This window comes from Neocloeon triangulifer, unplaced genomic scaffold (genome assembly GCF_031216515.1).
Source record: "Neocloeon triangulifer isolate White Clay Creek 2 clone unplaced genomic scaffold, ASM3121651v1 ptg000012l, whole genome shotgun sequence".
Lineage (NCBI taxonomy): Eukaryota > Metazoa > Arthropoda > Insecta > Ephemeroptera > Baetidae > Neocloeon > Neocloeon triangulifer.
In genome coordinates this window covers 14,258,803-14,278,997 of record NW_026775554.1, presented here as the reverse complement: position 1 = coordinate 14,278,997, position 20,195 = coordinate 14,258,803, and the positions used below count along the sequence as shown (strand labels likewise).

At 35.8% G+C, this 20,195-nt stretch overlaps 1 protein-coding gene across 1 annotated transcript in view; it reads right to left on the bottom strand.

The window, feature by feature from the left end:
* LOC132197763 (glutamate receptor ionotropic, NMDA 2B) overlaps positions 1-20,195 on the bottom strand; it is a 67,543-nt gene that overhangs the window by 38,697 nt on the left and 8,651 nt on the right. The window lies entirely within an intron of this gene.

The window sequence follows — 20,195 nt, the reverse complement described above, 5'->3', positions numbered from 1 at the left end:
GACGTGTAATTTTATGGTATAATTTAAGTATAATTTTTGTCAGAAATCGCATGTCAACAAAAAAAAAAATTGCATTTCGATCCACATAAAATTTATTTAATTATTTGTAGAAATTTTTAATAAAATTGAGTATCAGTTATGAGTAAGCTACCTCAAATAAAGTATAATGTGTTAATTCTAAACTACACGGCCTCTTCAATTATAATTATGTTGCGTACATTAAAAGTAAAGAGTGAATATGAAAATTAAAATTATTTTTTTTTTAATTCTGATGAATCTGATGTTTATTCAATTATTATCATTCAAATTATGGGGATGAATATCTTTCATTTAGGGGTGCTAAAAAGTATGTTTTTAATTTTAAATAAAGATATTTAAAAAAAATTAAAATAAGTTGTTAAATTTTAACAATAATTATTAATATGAATAAAAAATATTTATTTACGCAAAATTTTGTTTCATAAAAAAACCAAAATAATGTTGAAAAGAAAAAAAAAGGAATTTAAAAGTGTTTTATATTTTCAATTCACAAAAAAACATTATGTTTTAAACATATAACACCCTTGAAAAAGTTCTAGTCTACAAACCCTGTATTTCTGGCGCATGATTATTTATTTCATTTTTCGCCACGTTTAAATTTTGTCAACTTCGCTTCAGTGCATAGACAGAGGAGCACCGTTCAAAACAAGGCCGGCGGGTGAGCGAGTGTCATTTTGGGCAATAATCAGCAGCGGGGAACCAATTCGATTAAGTGGAAAGCGCCGTGTTGCGGTGCTCGGACGGGCTGCGTGGATATTTGAAGCATCATTCCAAATTCGCAGCAGCCGGCGGCGAATCTGCACGCGCCGGCACACAGAAGGGGTAGTTCGCGAGTTAGTGCCGAGAGCGGACGCACGCGGCGGCAGCTGACGACCCACCCCGCCTTCATTTTCAGAGAGAGCGACATTTAACTTTGGAGAGAAAATTATCCTCCCGCTTCGCGTGCGAAAACGACACCCGAGAACCGGATCGTCGTTAAATTGCTTGCTCTCGTAATTAATTGCGACGGAATCAATCCCTCGCCAACCATTATTTTTTTTTCAAACCTTTAGTGCGCTTTTTATTAGATTTTTGCAAATCCCGTCAGCGCCCGTGGTTGAATTGAATGGCAGGTGGATGTGAGGGGATATTATTTGATACCCTTTTCAACGCGGGGTGGTTTTATTACGAGCCAAAATTTAACGTCAATCAACACAATATGCATAATAGCCCGTGAAATGGAGGTAGAAAGTTGAATTTTGATGGGGAGAGAAGAACGATTTAAAGCTGTTTCAACTCACGGGGGATTAAATTGTGCCTAGCAGGCTGATTTTTTATATTGCGCATAAAAAAATTAATTCTCTCATTCAATAAAATTTGCCGTGCACTTATATGATATGTGATTAATTATTTAAATTAAAAAATGGTAAAACAACATTAAATTTGAAATTAAATTTTTATATTAAAGATGGAAAAATTAATTTCTTATTGTGTCTATCAGCTTCGAGGATTTAATCAAAATTCAATTCTCAAAATTTGGGCAAATAAAATACCTTATCCTTATTCTCTTCTTCCATATTTGTTCATTTATTTGCTATTTAGAATATTTCCGTTTCCTCAGCAAAATAGCAGTGAATAAGTATAATTAAATATTCAACTAAATTTAAATGATTAAAATTGATCGCATTTGGTGAAAATATACATTGATGCCTAATAATTGATTAATTGTCCATATTTAATCACAACATGTTCTTTTTAAATTTTTAAGCAAATTGTTTGAAATAAAACACAATCAAAATTTGTATAAACGAAAAGCATGAAACATTTTAATTATAAACTTAGATTAAACAGACATTAAACTAGGTAGCTCGAGGGCAACGCACCAAATTAGCCAAACTTTGGGCCCACCCGTTGGGAATGGAGTCGTTCGTGCGACGAATAAAAAGCAGTTTAATCTACGACTTCCGCACATATCAACAGTTCCCCCGACATCCTGCTGGGGGTGAAAGTGCAGTTCTTCTACACTCTACAGAGACATTCAGTCCAAACTCTCCCCTAATCAAACGCCACATCGGCGAATCCAAGTCAACATTAATTTGATTGCCAGCTCGAATCACTCCAAAGCTCCATCAAGCTAAGTTTTTGGCCAAATAAATCCGCCTCAAATCCTTCTTCGTGGAGAGATAAAATTGATGACGATGACCTCTGGCAAGGTTCACGGATCGTCGATGGGGCTAACCTTTGAAATCCGACCCCTTACTAATCTCTGAGCAACTCTTAATTGCTTTGTGTAATTGTGAAAGGAGAGAAACCAAGAAGAAGGAAAAAGTAAAAACTGTCACGTGCGCACCGCCCTTTTTTGCCATAGTCACCCAGCACGGAGCTCCTTGAAAATTGAGTGGAAGATATTGTAAAAATGCTTCTTGGTGTAAGCAACTTAAATTCTTACAATTAGTGTTGGCGTAAGGAGTGAAAATTAAGCAATCTTAATATTCTACTTAAAATATAACATATCTATAACATAATAATTTTAAAATAAACTACTATTTTTGATGTTACAAAAAAATTAATGTAATGTTTCTGATTAATTTTGAGTTGCACACTTTACAAAATGTCATTGATAGACTGTGCTAAATGAATTGCGTTAAATTTGTTGCGTTGTGTGCTTTTTAGTTGTAAATATGTCAATCTAATTTAATTTACGCATACGATTCACAATTACAAATTTGTATATTTATATAAAATGGTGCAAATAACATAAGAATGAAATTCATTTGCTACAGATTTGCATTGATTTACATGATGCATTTTTTAAGAGATTTGTAATGAAAATGCATTGCAAATAAAAGAGTGAAACTATCCTATACCGGCTGTATTAAAAAAAATGCCAATCTCAATCTTTATGTTTTATAACTGAATTAAATATTTGCATTACAAAAAAGAGAGATTCAAAAATTTTAAATTATATTTATGATATTTATTAACTGTGCTGCAAAAGAAATCAAATTTAATGTTTTGATTTTCAAATTAATGTAAATCCTTAATAGGAAATGAAATTGTTCTTCACGCATTGAATCAATGCTCCAAGCTCTGTGCGTGAAACGTAATAATACGGCTGCCAAGCATATTAAATTTTCCATTGTTGTTGGCAGCAACAGTTGAGGAGCAGAACGGAAAACGAATTTGTTTGCGAGGAGGGTGCGTACGCCGCTATTTATGAAACAATATATCTAGTGTATAAATGTGGCAAAACTCGGCGCTGATGAGCAAAACAAAGTTACGTCGTCGACAGAATAAAAGGGAACAGGGTTTCCTGCCTGACTGGCAAAAGCGATCCCGTCGCCGGATGATAAATGGTTCTCAGCACTCATTAATATGAATCTCGGGCATCAATTTTCCATGCGCGCACCGTGAGGAGCTCTGCTTTCTCTCTCTTTTCCGCACTCCCTCTCGGGGCGACGAAATACCATCTTGATTTATGGGGCAGATATTGATTCCGCTGGCTCTCGTTTTTTTTTTTAATTATCACACGAGCACACGTCTCTTTTTTTGTGTTGTGTGCATAATGCACATCAAGATGATGATTTTTTTTTCTCTTGATGCGGAATTATTGCGGATCCATCTCTCACAATTCTGGACACCAGCCTGACCTAGATGGATGATTTGTGATGAGGGACGTTGAATGAAAATCCGCTCTACTCATATTTCTCTCTTTTTTTACCAACTGCGTCAAACAATCATCTTGTTGACGGCAAACCATTATTTCTCGAAAATCTGACGTTTAATATAATCTTGAATGCAGTCAATGCAGATAAATAACTAATATTTCCGGAATTTCCCATTGTTATAAAGTAATAGGAATTATAAATTCGCATCCCTTATGCTATACCAATTAAAAACTGTGATATTTTCATCAGCTTTAGATCGACCCAAAGGCAAAAAATATTTGTATGCGGTAATTAATAATTGATGCGAGTTAAAATAATTGTTGCGCAACAAATTTTGTAGGCTTGAAATAACCTGAAAACCAAAAAGCCTATGTTTAGATCCAGAAATAATATAAATTAAAACCAGCCTTCTTGATAAATAAATAAATAAATTGAATTATTTTTTCCCGGTGAATTGAATTTTCATTGTGAAACTACTCTTTAAAACATTTTATACCTTTGATTTCCTTGAAAGCCATCATCACGCATTTGGTTAAATATTCCGAATATTCCCATTCTACCGTGACCACCCAAGCACGCAAATCGTTGAAAAGAGAGAAAAAAAATATTATTTCCGATTAAGCCAGGACCATGCCTGGTCGATTCAGTGGCGCGTGTTATAAATGAACAGCGAGCGTGCGATGTAATGCTGGCAATTCATCAAGAGTCAATTAGGGCGGCCACCAATTGAATGGAATCGAGGCTCGGCTTTTTGTCTCTTTCTCGCTCCGTGTCGGGCGCGTTGACAAAGTTCAAAGTTCGCTCAAACGGTCTCCTAGGCTGGTCTATCTATTTATCGATTGGCTGCAGACGCGGGTGTAGACAAAGAGGGCTTGTCAAAACCCTTTGTACCTGCTGCTTGCTCTAACTTGATATATCTTCCTTCAGCTGCAATCGCGTCAGAACAGACTCGCACGATTGCCCCCGTCAGGTGAACCGAATAGCGCAAGCATCCTTTGAGATGCTGTGACGCATTCGGCAAGTGAGGCAAATATGCGGAAATGATCCTCTCATTCCGTTTCAATTCAGTCACTTGCTCGCGAAGGTTATTAGTCAATTAGAACTTGTAAGTTGAGTTGCAAATTAGGTTTATTGGTGTACCACAAGGCATTCTCTGCCTATAACGAGATACATCATCCAGATATTTACAAGTCATTTAAGTGTGGTTTGGAATTTTTGGGATGGTCAACTGAAAACGTTTAAATTTTTGACAAGTAATTTTCACTTAATTAGTCAGTTCAATTTATTTTTCTTTATGTAAACTATAGCCTCATATAAGCTTGGAAGACGTTATTTGAAATCAATTATAAATAAAAGGATGCTATTTATAAAATCAATAATTAATTATAATGCTTATTGCAATGAACTGAATTTAAATCTTTGTATAATAGAAGCTAATTTTTTTATTTCAACCAAATTTACCTGAAACACACAAAACGAATTGCTATTTTGGATTCCCCTTTGTGCGTGCAATTTCAAAGTAATTGAATATTTAATTCATTACACGCCATTTTTAGATCGCACTCGGCAGTCCGGTTATTTCCGAACAAACACTCCTCTCACATCTGCGTCCATTATCGACCTCGTTAATTATTTGTTTGAGCTCAATCGGTCGTAATGGTTTGCGAGCACACGGTTCACTTCGTTAGACTGCTCAAGCGTGCCAAATTAATAGCCGAATTTGTGATCGTTAACCTCTGACTTATAGTTTTGGGTACTCATAGAGCAAAACTATCAAAATGGAAAAAAAATTTAGTTTGTGTCGCAGATGCTGCTCTAATGCTGATTTTTTTACTTATTATGCTAGCCAATTAAATCTAATTTGCAAAAACAACGTTTTGTGAGCATAAAAAAAACATCTGACCGAAAAACTTGCCAAATAATTTTCTATAAATAGTTTGAAAAATGTAAGCTCTATAATTTTTATGTTATTTGCAGACGTTTTTTATAGTAAAAATGTTATCTTTTGTTATGAGCTCGATTTAGCCAATTTTTCCAGCCACGTGTTCAAACTTAACAGTTCCGTCCTGCGCTCTATAAATAAGCATAAAAGCAAATAGGCTGCTGGCTATGTTTTTGCGCACAAAAGAGGAAACATGCTGGTGCTGAGTGCCAAAAAAAGGAGTGAACTTGGAAGTGGAAAGCAGCGTTAAGAGACACACACAGAGTTCGTCTGCCTTTTCCGAGCAAAATAAAAAAAGTCTCGCACGCTATTGTGCACTCTCGCCCGCCCGTCTGCTGCGACGAGACACATTTTCTTGTTTTCGCGACTCCTAATGACGATCTGCGACGCCTGTCGCTTTTTCCTGCTGGCAAACAAAACGTGCACCTTCGCCACTTCCACCCGCGCAAATATGCAAATCTTGTGTTTTCCATGCACGAAATTTTGGCAAGATCGCGCCTTAAACGAGGGAGAGATGCCTGCGATCTGGCCAATTTCTCTCCAGATTTCACTTGGCAAACTTTGCGCGCTCCGTGCCAAAGCTAACCATAAGAAGCTCTTCCTCTTCATCATAGAAAGTCTAACTTCATAATGGGAGCTGTCTTCTTTTTCGCTTTTAGTTGGCGTCTTCATTGCCAATTTTGATATTGTTGATGGCTTTTGTGGGTATAAAATCGCAGCATTATTAAAATGCACTCTCAAACTTTGAGATTATGTTTACTTTCCCAAGTAAAATTAATACACGGAGTGTTTTCTAAACTCTCAGGACAGACAAACTTTTGTTTCCTTAAGCATAATTTATTAAAAGCAAAAATATACTTTAGTCTTGTCAATGCACATTAATATTTATGTTATAATTTAAAAGATTCCAGGCACATTTATCAAATTTATTCCTCTTTGTCAAACAGTTAATTACCCGATTTAATTCAAGTTAAGTAGTGATATACTGAAAATAATTCACATTAATAGTTTTTTATTATTTTCGTTCGTAACCAAAGCTTTAAAGAGGCGCCATGGCAATTGTTTAAAGACATTTTAGAGATATTTTTTGGCGATGGAAGACTGAAAATTTTATTATATTGTCTTTGGCTACAGGTTAAATGACTTACGGCTAGCTTATTGTTATTAGAATGAGGCCTTATATGAAGGAATAAAAATGAAAAATGTATTTTTGCTTCATAGGCGTAAATAAACTAAATACGGTGCACATCTAAAGAAAAATTATTTTGTGTCAAGGAATTTTTTAAATTTATAAAGTAAAAAAAAACTATTTATTTTAAAATAAATTAAAATTTCAAAATGAGCAAAATTTTTTCAGAATGTCTGCTGCTGATTTACAAATCAACCATTGAAATTGCAATTTACAAACAAAATCAATATTATTATTAAAGTGCGAATTAGCCTGATCGGTTTGTCCCAGTTCCGGGTGAGTTACTCGCGGCATGAAAACGACACCTGCATCAGCCCACTTGCATAATTGGCCATTAGCATGCGAAACAAAAGACAACTCGGCGATTATGCAAGCGACGCGCTGCAGGCGAGGTGCGATATCAGGGGCGGTCGCGGCCCCCAGCAGTAGCGCACCCGCCCTAATCAGGCCAGGCAGGCAGCCAGCACTGCGGCATCTCTCCCGAGCGGCGCAAACAACGCTTTTCCCAGCCGCCGCTGGAGGATGCTCGAACCGGCGCAAAATCTTTTGCCCCGAATGCCTTTCTTTGTCTTTGAACCTGGAGTTATTTTTCATAAAGAATGAAAGCAGGCCGCTGCCGACAACGATCCCTCCTTTCTAAGCAAAGCAATGAATTCCTCGGCAGACGCTCACTTCCTCAACTAACCAGCTCGCACTGAGAATTTGTTATATTAATCTTTTTTTCAAAGACAGACTTCTTAAAACTTCTTTCCTCTTCGTTTCATCTGTCTATGCCAAGATTTGTGCGGGAAATCTATATCTTGCGAACTATTCCTCCTTTTGCTCAACAAAAAGAACTTTTTCCGTTAGCGTGCAGAGGGAAAAAGAATATTTTATGTATAATGCGATCGTTCTCCATCTGTAAAGAAAAACTTCTTAAAATTCCAAACTATGATGTGGCGTAAGAATTCCATTATGTATGTTAACTTGTTGTAATATAATTACAAAAACATTGAGATTAAAAAAAAAATTAACATTTCTAGCTTCCATTTCTTTAAAAAGTGTACAATCAAATTAACCATCCTGACAAGATGTTTTAGAAATATAATTTAGATTTACTTCAAAACTACTTTGCTGATTTTTACAGTTGAATAGCTTTTGAATGCATGGTGTGGTAGTAAATAGTAATCGATAAAAATCTTCTTAATTTGGCTTCATAGTACACTTTTTCCTGCTTTTTGGATTAAACTTTTTTTAAAGTTATATATGTTTGAGGTTTAAATAATGGAAATAATGAAAATTTTATAATTCATAAATGGCCTAAAACTTTGAAGTCATTATGAATATGAATAATTTATTATTTCTGCCACTCATTGTCAGCTCATTAAAGCTGTTTTGATTATGAAATACAAAGCATGTTTTTGATAATGCCACTTTGGTGGTGCTTTTTGATCATCCCCAAATTGCTCTCTCGTGTGTTTCGGTCTGTTGTTATGAGAGAGCAGATTTGAGATAACCTGTTGAACAGGAAAATCAATACGAAAGGCCGGCGAAGGGTACAGAACGAGCAGGTGTTAATAATTAAAAAGGTGTTCCAAGACAAGATTTTTAATCAGCGCATCGCCAGATTTAAACTGATGAAAAAGTAACTTTGTTTACAGGCAAGTTTTACGACTGTGCCAGCATTTCCGAATGATATATTTTGAGCGTGTGGGGGAGCGAATCGACTGCGTCAAATGAATTATGCAAAACGATTGCAGGGATGCGCAAAGTGATTCCTTTGTTGCAGCACAGAGAGAGAGATTTGACTGATTTAACATTCACGTCAGACCGATAGTTCTTCGATGTAGTTCATAGATTTACATCTTATACGTGTTTTATTCAGTGAAGTTTAAAAATACCAGAATACCAGATGATTCCGCATATTTTTAATTATTTTCGAGCTTCCTAAATTATTTTCAAATGACTAAAAACAGTTTTTATAGACAACACCTTTGAGATACCATGATTAAATATAATTCACAACTCAATTAAAGCACATTTTACATTCTATTAAAAAAAGTTAAAAGTGACAAAAAATTTAATTTAGATTGTAGTTTTAATTTTTCATAATTGATTAAATAATCATAAATAATAATTTTATATAATTTTTTACGTATATTTTTAATTTAACTAAAGACTTAATAATTTTATGAGCAAGCATTGCCATATCGAGCCCTGTCGGTAGAAATTAGCCTTTTCCTAATCCAATTTGCGCGGTCTACTTGACGCAAGGTAAATGGCTAATTAATTAATCCTCCATATCCCCACGTGTAAAATCATATTTTGCTCCTTCCTTCTCTCTCTCTGACAAGGTTGTGTCAGTGACGATTACACAGTACGTTCGCCAGAGACCTGGGAGCCATAATCTAATTAGCACGCGAAAGTCGGATTAATAGAGAACAACGCGCGCAGAAGCTTTTTAATTGCTGGGCAAATAATGAGACTGGAGAGTATGGCGAACTATAATTCGATTGCCAGGGGGAGTGCAGTGTGTTCATTTGAATTGCTCCGGAGCACAATGGCCGCAGAAAATAAATATAACCGAATAGAAAAGCACTCGGCGAGAGGCGTTTTCCATTAAGTGTGTGCTTTTAATGGAGCGGCTCTTCCGGCGTCTGCTTACAATGCGCTCTCTCTGTGCCCGATTCGAAATATCCTCTCAAGTGGCGGATCGATAGATACACGACGGATATGCAGCGAGGTGAAAATTCCACGGATGGCGTTGCGACAGATTGCCAAGGTATATGCAACCGGATCGGCATGAGATCAAACACGCTGCCCATATTACATAAGATCCGATTTAGCCTCTCGAATCGAATGCCGGTGTTTGCCCTGGGAATTTCTATTTTGGCAACGCGACCCTGCCAAATAGTTTACAAATAAGGTTGGTCGCAAAAGTGGTGCTGAATTTTGGATCGTAAATTAATTAGTTAGAACATATAAAGTCTGGTGTTTTCAGTAAAATATAATTCTTGTTTTGTTTTTGTGTAATATTATTTTTTGAAGGGAAAATTAAAACAAATAAACCCAAACTAAAAATTAGCGTCATTATCTAAATAAAATAAAACATCAATTTATAAAAAAAAATTCTACCGCTCTTTTATAAAAAAATATATATATTTTTTGTAGAATTTATTTCAATGTTTATTTTTTTGAAATAATGCAGGCAGGGTATTAAAAATGTAAAGTGAACCCGAGAAAATACCATAGCATGTCAATATTCCCCAATTTTCAACTGTAAGTTTGGATCAGTCTAGTGTGTGCGCAACCACACAGCCTTTCGATCTTATTTTTTCCCTCTGCCTTTCTTGAGAGGGGCCATCACAACAAATAGAAATGGAAAAGCAGAGGATCAACTTTCCGCGTGCTACCAGCAGCATCATCCCGTGGGTTCGAGAGGGGTATATATTCTGCTGGTCAGATCAACGAAGCGTCCTCTAACTCGACTGCTTCTTTTCCTCTCGACGCACGTGCGACTTTTCTACAGGGCGAAACTGCCGAACTTTGACCCGTAACCGCACACCCGAATGTACTCACGCGCCGCGCCAATTGCGGATAATTGCCGAGCGGGTCGTGCTGCCTCATTTGCGGTCCAGTCTCAATCGCTAGCCCTGCCTCCTCCATGATCTGATTTCCAACCCTCCAGAATTAATCTGTCGTGTCAGAATCGATCAGAGTGTGATGCGGTTTCGTTTCATGTGGTGCTTTGCCACTTTGCCTATACCAACATGGGTCCAAGTATTTACACTAAAAATATCCTTTTCGCTAAAATTGCTGCTCATCTGAAATAAATTTTATTTAATCATACTTTCAATGATTTTATTTCTAGGAAATATAAAAAAATTCTTATTTACATAAACTTTTAATTTAATTATATTTAAATCACTTGCAAAAAAATATCTCTCTTCTTACTAAAATGTTTTCAAAAGTTTCAAAATAATATTCATGAATAAATTTTCAAAAAATGTCTTTCTTTGGAAATGCAAATAAATAAAGAATGAATTTTTTCGTTTCGTTCTCCTCATGTATGTAGTGGTCTCGCATCCAGACAGGTTGAGTCGAAGGTGCGTCTCGCCGTCTGGGGGCATCACCTTCGTCACAATCGCGCTTCATCAGTATTCATGAGAAAGTCGGTGGAGAGCTGAAAAAGTAGCGCTTGCTGACGGCTTCAATTTTTCACTCGGAAATCGCCACCCAGATGCTTTCAGCCTCAATTTATGCAGCACTTCTTGTGCTCGGCGCCTCCCCCGGCCAGCAACGGGTTGCATTTCTCAGACTAGGTCACACGGACGGACGCGCTTTCACGGAAAATACTGGCATAGGACTCTGCCACGATCCGCTTTTTTGCGCTGCGAAACCTGCCGAGGTTAATCAGCGCGATTGTTCGGACCGCCGAAAATTTGAAAGAGGCGCCGGCGTGACACTATCGCCTCACTTTCGACTCATTAGGCGCACGGCGTCAAGAGATTAAGGTTGAAAATTGCTATAAGCGCAGGGATAGTGGAATAAAGCGGCTCCACTTTTGAAGTGTGGTAACACAAAATTTCTATAGAAAACGGAGTTTTCTTGTCTTTAAGAATGCAGTGGCCCCAGATCAAAGAATGAGGATTAGCAAGAGCTAAATTTTAAGCATTGTGTGAAAAGCCTTCAAAGGATCTTCCTTGTGTAAACTTTTCATGCCTACAATAAAAGATTAAAATTTAAATACGTTAAACCTCACACATTTCAAGCGTTTCATATTTAATTGATTTTATGAAAAGCAATAGTTGCTTCCATATCGATCTATAATATGCTTTGAGATTTTGAATTGCAAATAAATGTTTATTGATCTATCACATAGAGGCAAGGCAATCATAAAGAGAGTTTAAAAACATTGTACACATACACAAGATTTTTTTAAACAAAAAAAAATCAGATTTTTATACGCAATAATTTAAATGAATAAACAACATATAATGTGAGCAGCAGAGTAGGCGAGTCAGCGTGCAGGCAGGCAGGCCGGCCAAGCAAGAAAAAGCAAGAAAACAACATTGTAGCTTGTTTTACTCCTCCTAATATCAGGAGCGAATGGATCGCTAGGAGGTAACGAGACTTGCTTTCAACATTTTTGCGCCGAATTTTAAGCTTTTTACAGATTATGCTCATTTATTTGAGTTCTTTAAATTAAAATTAATTCTTACGGAGAGAGTAAACTAATTACTAATTTTATATCAATGTATTAATACGATTAATACAAATAATAAACTATCGTAAGCTCAAATAACAGGTGTATTTTGTATCATTTTGTGCAAGAAGGTAAATTTAAAATTAAATTGTAAGTTTTAAATTAAACCTTTTCATTGATTAATTTTGATAATAAATGTGAAATATTTATAAAAAAAATTATAATTCTGGCGATGAATTTTTGTTTTAAACTTTGATACCTTTTAAATTCTTCTCTTGAAATTATTTTTGATTAAAACCTTTGTGCTCGTACAACAGCGTTGTCACGCTTAACCCTACATACTACTTTAATCAAGAATAATTGGTTTGTTACGTCTAAAACGGCGTTACACAAACAGAGATTATTCAAATTAGCTGAGCGTGGGTAGAGCAAAAGACAGAAACTAATTACAGCGGTCAGCTCTGCACCGAGATCAAAGAGTTCAAAAATACGCCGCAGCGGAACGGAGAACTTGTTCCAACGTGGCGCGAATAATAATTAATAATTACATTTGAAAGCACACAGAAAATTTGCTGCTGTGCGCGCTGAGGCCAAGGTGAGACTAACGATTTCAATTAAAAATGAGCAAGCAACAGGCGCGTGAAAGAAAAACAAAAACAATGCACGCGTGCAGCCCACGGCGTTGTGGAAACGCGCAATGTGAATACATATAAAACGCGAGCACATTTTCTGAATAAGATATTCTCAGGTGGTATTTTCCTCAACCCCCGCGAGAACGTGAAACTAATTATGTTAAACTAGAGTGCAAATTTCATCTTGCCAAGTGAACAATTTAAAAGTAAAAAAGGGGGTGAGAAAGGACTATAGTATTGTTTTTATTAAACAAAAATGTGTACAACGTCATGAATAATTGCCGATGACGCCAAGGACGCCGCGGTCGCTGCGGACGCCGTTAAAAAAAATCGAGATTTTCATCTGAAATCAAGCAAAAGAAAAGAGGAAAATGTTTTACCACGAGAAATAGGTTTTGCCTCAAGACTCAGCCACGCCTAATACCCTTCATTTAAAATGTGCCATATACGCTAGAACTCACCGAGTGCTGTTGCCTAGAGGATTTTTGCAGTTGTGCAACGACTGCACGCACCCTCGCATTTATTCAGAAGAGGAAATTTTTATATGTGTGGCACGGTGCTTGCTATTATCTGAAGTAAAAAATCTAACCGTGAATGCTCCAAAGTTTTTCCACGTAATCTCATATTACGTTGCGTTTTTCATCGTACCGCTTAATTTTATATACTTTCCTCTTAAAGTCACTTAATCCGTGTTGATTTTTTTAACATACAGCATATATCCGCTGAAATGAATGCAAATAGAATTTTATAAAAATCCTTTGCCTTTGACTACGCTGACCTAGTTTCTGCTTCATGTTTAATAACAGCAGTATAAGTAAAAAACGCACATTTTTATATTTGTTTACCATTAAATGTAGTAGATTGCACAAGAGTTGTATCTATTTTCTGAATTTATGCGAGCTTTTCCTTCTCACTCGACTCCAATTCATGAGCTCATATAGTAAATTATTTTTTAACCAAAAATTTCTTTGTTCCCCATTCAGTTGAATTTAAAATACACATCTACATGAAATTAACAAGTCAACATATTTTAGCAAAGGAATATAAAAGACGAGGTTTATAACAGCAGAATTATTTATTAGACAGCAATTGAATTTGCTAATATCTGCATTCCGTTTTTTGTGTTGAAAAATCGCTAGGCAAATATAAAATATTTCACTACGGAGTCTCTCTAGTGGCAGAGCGGTGTTATAATTTATAATCCATAGAAAATTATTATTTTGCTTTGATATAAAATTGATTCTGAAAAGGCCTAAGTTTTCACATTTTCTTGATACAATTTTCCATGCTTCTGCAAAATTTACTGAATAATTATAAACAATTAAATGGAGACAAAAGGCAAATATGTATATTTGCAACATTATTGTTATTATTATCTTCAAATTCCAATTAGTTATTCCTTCCGTCTCTATCTCTTCTTAAAGTTAGCCACAAGTTGAATAATTATGCTAATTGCAAGCTATCTTGATAAAAACTCGTCAGCTCAAGCATTAATTATTCGGCTCCAGCGCATAGAAGTTATAGGAGGGCAAACGAAATTTGCCTAATGCATTCAGAAGAAACAAAGCAAATTTGAGGAGGAAAACAGACGAGCGGGTCGTTTCTTTTATTTTTAGCATGCGCATCGCGTCACACGCACGCTATAGTTGCTCACAAAGAGAAACACAGGCTGGCGAAACGCGAGTAAACAGAATGATAATTTGCTATGCAAACTCAGTGCGAATCAACAAAAAGAGAGACAGCGAGGCTCGCACGCTTCGCGATGAATGCAACAGACTATAAATACATAGGGGTGGAAAACAAAAAAACAAGCAAAACTCTTGTCGAAGAAACTTTTGCAATTTGCCTGCGTAAATATAGGTGTGGACAGAATAAAATTTAAATCAAGTTTGCTGCGTCCACATTGGTACTGACCACTTAAGGAAATTAACTCTCGCCACTTAAGTCTTACCAAGAAAAACGGAGAGTAATTTTTGCTGAGGGAAATTCAGCCTTGAAAGTTCATTTGAAGAGAGCGCCACTTCCTCTAAAGTTTATCGTCGTTCCATAATGCTGATTAGTTTTGGGGCCACTGAAAATTAATACTTGCGAACGCAAGACGAAGTCAACTTTTCTTTGGGTACATGGAGGGTCTAAACTGAAGTTCTCTTTTTCTTAATTAAGCATAACGCATTTCACATCATTTCTTTCAAATAATTTTCGCAGCAAAAATTTCGCTGCTCTTTTGAACTTTCAGGATTAGGAAAGATGAAATTTTGGATATTATTCCATAGCTAATTAATCAGGCAGAAAAGAACTGGTGAGTTACATAATGTAAGATAATTATTAGGTTATATGAAAATATAAAATATATTCAAACTTTTTGATAAATTGTGGAATTGTTTTTTACCTGGTGGTATAAATATAAAAAAATGTGCTTTTTACATAAATATATATTTATTTTGTACATTGTTTTGTGTTTTGTTTATTGGATTTAACTGAATTTTAATGACTCTAATAAAATATTTTAGCAATGGATAAATTAAATAAAAAATTGTTCAACGTTTACCAAAAAATCAGAGATGAGGAGCACGGGTGTGTAAATTGCACTTTAGACGATGCTTGAAATTGAGACTTTAAAAGGAAAAAGGCAAAGCAAGAGGCATTATAAAAATTAAGTGCCGCGAAATGTCTGCCAAGAGCAAAAATATCGCCACTCGGCGGCAACGGCGACGAGGGTCTGCGCCCAGCTCAGCGTGTTTAATTTGCGAGCACTTTCCACCCTCGTCTTGTGTGTCCTTTCAACAATGCTACTCGTTCCACTCCATTTTCCTTCTTAATGCTTCCTTTTAAAGCCCCAACATTTCGTGAGCACCAGACAGGCACTTTTCCTGTTTAAATAATGCAGACTGCCGCTCGCGAGTTTTTCCCGTTCCAAACCAACCAATCTTTTCACCTGCACCTCCAAAACTCCCAACCTCGAGTTTAATTTTGCAAATCTTTGAAAGAAGCATTCATACTTAGAAATATAAATTTGCAAATATACATAAATGTTCAAGGTTTCATGTGAAGCCTGTTCATGATATTATGGTAAATTTTTTTTTCATTTTAATTTAATTTAGAATCCTGTGATTTCTCTATATTAAATCATTAATTAAAAAAATTATGTATAATTATTGATTTTTGAACCGATTTTAAAGCGAATTATTTCAGATTATTGATTGAATATTTGTTCAAATTTTTACTTTGGAACAACCTATATAGAATTCTTTATTTAAAGTTAAAGAAAAGGAACTATTTTTAATATAGTTCTACTATGAGCTTTGCATTTTGCTTTAAAAATGTTCATTCAACCATGAAAGTTCATGGATGTCACTATACAACCAGTAAAAAAGAGCATTGTGCAGTTTCCTCTCCAGCACTGTAATAACAAGGCGTTAGTTTCCATTTGCTTATTCCATCCTTGTCAGCGTTATATTTTTTCCATCCGACTACAAATCTGAACGCCTCTGCGCTGTGTGTAATTTAGCGCCACGCGGACAATAAAGCTTCAAAGGAGTATACAAAGTGTGCTGCTGCATTCACGCCCTTCGCATATCCAGGCGGCTAATTGAAAATTTCATTAATGCTGCACGTGCTAACAGCTTTTGATGCATCTAATGTAAACGAAAGGAGCAATTTAGTGCCAGAAGTGTTTTAAGAGAATGGAGGAGAATGTAATTATTTCTCAACTATATTTTCACCGCTAAGAGAAGGAAATTGTGTCAGTTCCAAAGCCTTTCCTTGCTACAATAAAAGCTCGTCAAACACAAGCATGATTAAAAACTTAAGTTGAACTGCGAGAGGGCCTTAAGAAATCCCTGTAATTTTTATTATTCAACAAACTAGAAAATAATTATCTGTGTCTAAGGAATTTGTTTTCAATATTCAATTTTGTCCATCCTTGTTCTATTTATATTGGTTTACTATTTACTATTTATTTTATTTTAATCATTTTTTAATTGAAATCTTTGTCAGTTTCGGTTGATCAATAATCATAATTAAATCGGATTATAAACGATTATTTTACAAATTTAAAGTGAAGTTTTTAATTAAAATTGTCAAATTTTATTTTCTTTCAAAAAAGCAAATGAACAAAATTTACTGTTGTCTTCAATTTTTATATGATAATTTGTCCAAAAGCTGTGTGTGTTTTGGATTTGGACGTTGGTGGTGGGTGTGAACAATTGCAGGGCTTAGTTAGCAAAACGTCGCACTCATAAATTCAACATGTTGTCAAGCCACTCGCAGATAACAACTACCACACGAAATTATTCCGGCGAAATGTGGAGCGTGATTAATTATGGGCAGAAACATCTGTAATTAATCCCCGGCAGAGGAAGGATCATTTTTCAGTCTCACCTGAATGCCTAAATTGCCGGAAACAAAGAACGGTCGTTACGCGGCGTCCCATTTTCGCGGATCTTCTGCTTGTGCAGTCGGAAAATTATGTGTCTTGGCCGCAACCCAAGCTTTTTGCCTCCACCCTCACGACGCAGGGATGATGATGTTTTGCGGCCCCTTCGGAATTCAGCGGGGAAGCCGGCACGGAGAACAACAACTTACTCTCTCGCAAGCCCTCAACAGCTCTGCGTTAGGGCTTTCTGTTGGCTGAACTGGAAAAGTTTTCTCACAACTGGGACACAAAAATAGTCGGAATGAGCACATATACGATTCTAAAATTTTTATTGCGCGAACAAAACTGTACGCTTTGGTTTGGCAAAAGTCTTAGATTAAAAATCAACAAATGTTTAATCTTATTTGAAGAAAAAATAATATGATATGATAAACGATGTATATAAAATTGATATCAGAGTTCAATGAAAATTAATGAGAATTACACATGAAAAATTCAAAGGACTCCTTATTGACATAGGCAAATCAAATCTTTACAACAATGGAGGCAAAAATTTTCATTATTTTCCAATAATTGATGAAATGGCTCCAATTTTTGCATAATTTGACTATGTCAATAAGGAGGCCTTAAAAATTAATTAATATTTAAACTTTTAGTAGATGAAATAGAATTAATGTTGTGCATCACAATTTAATGATGTTTTCAATAAAACTTCAGAGACTTCTTGTTTAAGAAATTTATACTTTAAAGGTAAAAGTACCAACTTGTTTATTCAAAAACTGATAAGCTGGTAGAATTTATTATTGAATGGAGTTATGGCGTGTTCTTATTATACTATATTTTTTTATCGCTGAACCAGAAAAGCACTCCGCTTTGATCAGATTTGCTACTTTTTCATGTTTGAAGGGAGTTATGATGACTTTGGAAATTGCCTTGTTTGTTTGCGCTTTCGCCAAAGACCGCGCTGGCGCGAGAATTCTTAGGATTGCCACGCATTGCCGTCGATGACGAGGAAAAGAAAACGAGGTTTATTTTCCTGGGCATCCTGCTCCATTTTCTCCGCCATTACTCGATTCGCTCTGCTGGTGTGAGAGCTAGGAGGGACTGATCCTTTTTCCTTTTTCAATGCCGCCGACAGCATCTAGCAAATCTCCAGCGTGCAATTTTCCACTTCCCACAGCTCGTCACTAGGAAACCTCAGGTTTAAGAGCTGGGAATTAAAGCGTAGGCGTGAAACTAAAGCTGTAGAGAAAAAATCTATACTTTCATTACAGTTTCACAGTCCAGTGAAAATTGCACTGAAATTATATTAAGGGTTTACAATTTTAGGCTTTTTGTATTCATCATTTGTACAAATTGATTTTTAGCACAACATTCCTCTATAAAGCTTTCATGACAGCCCTGTCATCAAAGGAAAATTATTTTTCTATTTTTACTTCCCTCTCTATTGCTGGGAAAACTGTACAATAAATATAATGCCATAGACAGGGTCTCACTTATATGGCTGTCAAAATGAAGTTTACTTTGTCCCTTATCAAGCAAACAAACGTCACACGTTGTCTAGTTTGTCTTGCACTACAACCAGTCGCCAATCGATCAGAGATGCAACTTAATTGTGGACTTTATAAAACGTTAGTAAATTATTTAATAATGTTTTATTTTCCACATAATAATTAAAAGAGTAAAATGATGAGAATTTTCAATGAAATAGCACAACTAATTTAAAGATTAAAATTTCAAACTGTCAACAGCAAAGTCTTTTGTCTAATATTTCTTTTGGCTAGATTTTTTCCTATATATTCGATTTTGTATCTCGATCGGACAAGCAATGTTTATTTAGACCAACGGACGAGTGATACAAATTCAATTACGTTCTCTTGGAACAAACCAACAAATCAAATCTTCTGGAACATTTGTGAGTGGCTCCCGGTTGAAAAAACGATAATCCAATTGCTCTCGAGATTGCCTAAAAATTGGCGATAGTTCGTTTGACCTAAAAGGCAGCCCCGGTTTCCCCTTGGGCGCTTCATTGGGGATGGATCTGTTTGCGATGCTGCAACATTCGTTCGCAAGAGGAGGACCCATCTGCGTCCCTGCCATTAGGCGATTAGTTTTGCACCAAGCGTAAAAGATATCATCTCCGGCCGGCCTCTTGTTTTTCGCTCGCAACAAAAACAGCAATCGAGGTGCGGCGGCTTTAATTACGGATTGGCCAGAGATAAAACTTAATTTGTGCTTTAATCAGCGAGTCGGAAAGCGTGCGCGTCTGGAATGAGATTTTGCCTCATTATCTCGATTGGCGCGTAAAATCCGGCGCTACTCACTTTGTCTGCCTCAAGTTCCTTTGCAGATTAACTTTGATGGGGCGAAGCGGCTTTCTGCACAGGAAGCGATGCACGGATGCGTAAATTAATCGGTATTTAGCTAAGTAAGTCTTGCTTTAGTTAGAATAGGAAGAGACGGTCAAGACGGTGCAGCGGATTCTGTCGTTTATTTTATCACATTGTGAATTTAATTCTGTGTGATTAATTTGGTACTAATATTACTAATGAGATTCATTTCTTTGCAAAATCATAATAAAATAGGCTAAAAAATTTAGATGATTTATATAGCTTAATAATCAAGAGTATAATTAAAGTGCATAGAAAGTGTAGATAAGAGAATTTTTTTAGATGACGATTTTTTTATTTCATTACCAATTTTTTTACTAAGCGACAATTTTTTTATTGGAAATAATCATGGAATCTGTTATCATTATCTGTCAAAAGGATCATAAATAATCATTCATAAATTTATTTTATGCATAGATGCTATTTATTTTGCCTCAACTGGCAATACTAAAATCATTTTTATCAATCTGAATATCTGATCATGTCAAAAACAAGCACGATGTAAATCTCTAGGATTTTTTCCGGTTTTCTGGCTCATGAGCTTCAATAATAGTTAACGGTCCTTTGAAGATAATAAATTTTCTGCAATTCAAAATTTCTATTTTTTTAATAAGCGGGTAGAACTCAAAGAGATAAATCTCCGTCGATAATTAATGACTTTAGAATTGGTTTAACCTAAAAATAAAAAATAAAAATAAAAAATCAGCTGGCACCGACTTTTGGAGTGAAAATACCTAAACATTATTCCAACTGTTGGAATTTAAAACTGTAAATTTCAAAGGGATTAAAACCTTCT